The 5882-nt window shown below is 34.1% G+C and overlaps 1 protein-coding gene across 1 annotated transcript in view; it reads right to left on the bottom strand.

The window, feature by feature from the left end:
- Positions 1 to 1645, bottom strand: part of LOC144979054 (MAM and LDL-receptor class A domain-containing protein 1-like) — a gene marked incomplete in the record, with an annotated part of 24197 nt that extends 22552 nt beyond the window's left edge. Inside the window, 1 exon segment of the mRNA XM_078925668.1 lies at positions 1534 to 1645.
- Between the last annotated feature and the right edge of the window lie 4237 nt (positions 1646 to 5882).

Genomic DNA, 5882 nt, shown 5'->3' with positions numbered 1-5882 from the left:
TGATTTGTTTCAGTACCCCCGATATTCCGAATTCCGAAAAAACAATGTCAAATGCTTGAGAGAAGTCTAGTACCAGCAGATCAATTAAATTTTTTTGTTGTCTAGTGATCTTGCAATTTTTTCTATTGTATTGATTAAATGTGTCTCCCATGACCGTTATTGCATGAAGCCGTGCTGGTGGTTGACTAGTATGTGTGTTTGTTGTAGTATTCCATGATGGAATTGCATATAATGTGTTTTAATATCTTGCAAACGGTTGAAGTTAGAGATACAGGTCTATAATTTGAAGCCAGGTTTCGTTTGCACTTTTTATAGATTGGGGTGGAAAGGACATGCTTCCAGTCCGGCCTGCTTGGGGTATATAGCGCATTAAGCATGGTATATCCTTAGAAATGCCCTATATTTATGTTCAAACTTATCTATTTATTTTAAAGTAGCCGAGCGGTTAAGGTATTGCACTCTGACCCGTAAGGTCCCGGGTTCGAACCCCGCTTCAGGCACTTTCGTTTCTTTTTCTTTGGGCAAGATTATTAACCCCCCGATTTGGTCACTTAGACAACATGGGTGATTCCTGTTGATATCAGACATCTTGTTTGATAGATTATCTATACTCCTTCAAGGAATGCCTAGGCGACGATATCTTTCGATGTCCTGGCGGAATGGCATAACTTATTTTTTCAAGTGGTGACCCACGCTGTCAAACTGGATGAAGACATGTGTGACATGTCACCTACAAACGGTAATAAATTCATAGTCACAGATAAACATGCACACACACACACATACACACCGGGAGAGAGAGAGAGAGAGAGAGAGAGAGAGAGAGAGAGAGAGAGAGAGAGAGAGAGAGAGAGAGTTAAGAATGGCATAGCTACTTTGAAGATTTTCCACCTTTAAAAACAAAGTCATAAAAATATGATAATAAATAAATACTTGTAAACAAATTATGGACATACCAAGGGATTGCTGAAAATTGGTTTGATTGATTGTGTGTGTGTGTATATGTGTGTGTGTGTGTGTGTGTGTGTGTCTATTTTGGTACAATACTCACAACACCCGCCAGCCAGATATAACGCACCAACACACAAAACTATGTGCATTCTTGAACGTGTATAGTCTGATATAATTATTGAGTGATAAGTAATCACCAAAATGGCTGTCTAAGAACAACAACAAAGAGCTGAGTGACGTCAATGTCGTCCAATCTATAGATGCTGTGCGCTTGGCTAAGAAACTCACAACATTGCCATCCGGAAATGTAACACACAAAACTCTGTGTAACCTTGCACGTTTAAGGTCTGGTTAATACAGTTTAATGAGAACTACTCACAAACAAACAAACAAACAAACAAACAAACAAAAAAGCTTTTATATACGAAAGAAAATGAACGTAAATAAATCGATTGCACCTTTAAAGTAAACGAAATATTTGAAAATGGAAGGCTCCGAGCTCAAAACCCTTGTTCATAAAAAATTCTATTCAATTCTTAAAACAAACAAAAGTAGTTGTTTATTAAAAAGAAAAGTACGCACAAGAGAATAAATTGTTTATTCCAGCCGGTCCGATGAGAAAAGAAAGCCGCTATACAAGTCCACTAAATTGTAGATGGCGCTGTCAAACGTTATCCTTTCCCAGTGGCCGAATGAGGCTGGATGTCCCTGATCGATCTTTAAAACATTATCTTGACAATGGAAAACTATCTTGACATTCAAAACCCAAAGTGGGCGTATTTTGTGTTTATCAATCAAGATGATTGTGTTGTAAGTGTATATCTGTATTATTGGTTATCGTCGGGGGGGGGGGGGGGCTGAAGACGTGTCTCTCCTTGGTTATCGGGGATAGGAAGGAGGAGGGAGGGGGGAGGGGGGAGGGGGAAGGGGGGGGGGGTGAGGTCGTGTCTCTCTTACAGATTTTTGCAATCGCTAAACTGTCGTAATATGACCAAAAAAAATAAAAAAATTCCCCAAATTTTTTGTAGGAAACAAACAAACAAAAACAAAAAAATAATATTCAAAAATCACTTATTTTAAACTTTAGCCAGAAAAGTCGTCCCTCAAATATCGATCGATTAAAATAAATCTCATCTTGGCAAAAAATCTCCATCCTGGAACATCAAAGGGGTTCCGATAGGTCAGTTGAGTTGAGCTCTTGCTTCATACCTAAAGGGAACAAGGTCGATCCCGGGTGCACTCGAGATTTTGTTTCTGAACCTTCCCTATTCTGTCCACCCAGCATTCATTGCGTAGCTGGGCCTCTAAGATCTGTCGGAAAGTACTTTATGATAGACGAGCGTCCTATCCAGTGCGTAGATATTATTATTGTCCATTTCACGCTATGGAAACCGGAATAAACTCCGGCTTCATGGATCTGAAAGGATACTGGGACATCAAGGGACTCTCAGGTTTGAAAGTTTTTGACGAGATGAGAGTCATTTGAATCGATCGATATTTGAAGGACGAGTTTTCTGTCCAAAATATTGCCTAAGCGTTTGTCCCGAGCACGTGGATTGGGTGAAGAAAAAATACACAGATTTGATGAGGAGGTCACGATGGAGATGGTACCAAGTCACATAATAGATATGTGATGACATGTTATTGTTGTTAAAATTATTTTTATTATTATATTATTATTATTATTATTATTATTATTATTTATTATTATTATTATTATTATTATTTATTATTATTATTTTATTATTATTATTATTATTATTACTATTGTTATTATTATTGTATTATTATTATTATTATTATTATTATTATTATTATTATATTATTAATTATTACTATTGTTATTATTATTGTTTATTATTATTATTATTATTATTATTATTATTATTATATTATTTTAATATTATTGTTATTATTATTATTATTTTTTTTTTTTTATTATTATCATCTGCATTATTATCATTATCATTATTATTATTATTATTATTATTATTATTATTATTATTATATTATTATTATTATTTATTATTATTATATTATTATTATTATTATTATTATTATTATTATTATTATCATTATTATTATTACTATTGTTATTATCATTATTATTATTATTATTATTAATATTATTATTATTATTATTATTATTATTATTATTATTATATTATATTATTTATTATTATTATTATTATTATTTATTATTATTATTATTATTATTATTATTATTATTTATTTTTATTATTATTATTATTATTATTATTATTATATTATTATTATTATTATTATATTTATTATTATTATTATTATTATTTATTATTATTATTATTTATTATTATTATTATATTGTTATTTTATTATTATTATTATTATTTATTATTATTATTATTATTATTATTATTATTATTATTATTATTATTTTATTATTATTATTATTATTATTATTATTATTATTATTATTATTATCACCATCATTATCGTATTTTAGAAAAAGCAAAAATATTATATTTTCCACCACTCAAAATATAATTATATCAATGTATGTATATGTACGTAACAAAGGTGTATATATGTATATATGTGTATGGTATGTGTGTGTGTGTATGTATGTGTGTGTGCGTGTGTTTATATGTGTGTGTTATCGAGCTTTCTGATAAACGAAAGGTACATAATATCACGAGTCACAAAGCAACTGCCTTGAAACCCAAATGTGACACACGCACACACACACACACGCACACACACGCACGCACACACAGACACACGCACACAAACACACACGCACAAACACACACACACGCACACAGACACACGCACACACACACACACACACACACACGCACACACACACACGCCAACATTGTTCAGACAGATTGAAAGCATCAATGGTTTAACATTGTATTGATAACGTGATAACAAAAAGCAACTCAAGGGTATTTTAGTTGTCCGAGCCAAACACGAGCTGACGATAAGAGAAGATACAATCTACCCGACGTGCACTTATTTGCAGGTCTAATAACCCAATGTAAGGATGGACTTGATATTTTTAAAACATTTTTGTAATAGAAAATATCTTCCTTTGGTTTGGGAGTATTTCCATCACAACAATGAGCCCATAATTATAGTCAGACCTGTAAATAAGTGAACGTTGGCTTGATCATTTAACCTATTCCTGTACTGTGGGGTACTCGCACATCCCAGGGCCTCATCATCATCATCATCATCATCATCATCATCATCATCATCATCATCATCATCGTCGTCGTCATCATATTCGTTATCATCAAATCATCATCATCAACACAAAAACAGCTATTCATTCCACTACCAATGCAGCTATCATAACACCGACAAGATTACTTCTACTGCTGCTGCTGCTGCATCTACAACAACAACAACAACAACAACAACAACAACAACAACTACTACTACTACTACTACTACTACTACTACTACTACTACTATAAATAATAACAACAACAACTACTACTACTACTACTACTACTACTACTACTACTACTACTACTACTACTACTACTACTACTACTACTACTACTACTACGACTACTACTACTACTACTACCACCACCTATACTACAAATAACAACAACAACAACAACAACAACAACTACTACTACTACTACTACTACTACTACTACTACTACTACTACTACTACTACTACCACCACCACTTATACTACAATAACAACAACAACAACAACAACAACAACAAGAACTACTACTACTACTACTACTACTACTACTACTACTACTACTACTACTACTACTGCTACTACTACTACTACTACTACTACTACTACTACTACTACTACTACTACTACTACTACTACTATCACTACTCCAGTACTCTCTCTCTCTCTCTCTCTCTCTCTCTCTCTCTCTCTCTCTCTCTCCTTTTGTCTTTTCTATTATTTCCTACGGGATCCCATTCTTCGATGCCTTACAAGGTGACAGGTGTGTGTGTAACCAGGTGTTTAGTGATGGTGCTGGTAATGACGACTGGGTCGGTCCTTTATGATTTGGTCTCCGTTTTTAACACTGGCGGAAAGTCGTCTGCGATAGACAAACGTCCCGTATCTGTGAGTATACCTTCTAGAGGAGAATCACACGCAGTTCTGTCCATTATGTAACAAGCAATTGTTACCATCTGATTAACGCCATGCAAACTTGAATTAATTGCGACTACGAGGCTCCTTTGGCTTTCCATCAAGAACTACTTTTCTTGCTGAAAATTAAAAATAAACAAGAAACTAAAATTCCCTTTATTCATCACAAAGGGGAAAATTGTTTTTAGCGTCTATTCCAAGAGATGACTGGAATAACCCAGGCGGGGTGACTTGCTCAAGGCCACACCGCACAGCGGGTGTTCGAACTCGTAACCTATCGGGCGTGAAACAAAGACCGTACTCTACCTCTTTAAAATGATTGTTTGTTTTTGTTTTTAAGGATGTTACTGCGCTTGCGACACATCTAGGTCATTTCAGCGCCAGTTAAAAAGAAGAAAATGGGATAGTAAAAAATATCAAGATTTACAATTAAAAGCACATAAGAAAAGTAAGACAAAGGGGATGGTAAAATAAATAGGAACAGATGTAGATTCCAGGAGCATACCATCAATGTACTTAGTTTAAGATCATAACAGAGAGATGATTTACAACAACAACAAATATTATAATCCCCCAAAACTATAATTATTACACTGACTGCTTCCCTCCCTGCCAAGGACTCTGTCCAGGGAAAGGACAAAACCAAGTAATCTCATTCCAAGAAAAAGACAGAAAGCAAGTTTGAAAACAGATATTATAGGGGTATAGAAGACACAGCAAGTTACCTCCTCTGCCCACTATGGGAGGTCAAGAATCTCAACCAGTGCCCACTATGGGAGGTCAAGAATCCCAACCAGCGCCCACTAT

This window comes from Berghia stephanieae, chromosome 8 (assembly GCF_034508935.2).
Source record: "Berghia stephanieae isolate SIO BIC M18660-M18661 chromosome 8, UCSD_Bste_1.3, whole genome shotgun sequence".
Classification (NCBI taxonomy): Eukaryota; Metazoa; Mollusca; class Gastropoda; order Nudibranchia; family Aeolidiidae; genus Berghia; species Berghia stephanieae.
The sequence above is the reverse complement of the archived record's forward strand: the minus strand, read 5'-3'. Positions and strand labels throughout refer to the sequence as shown.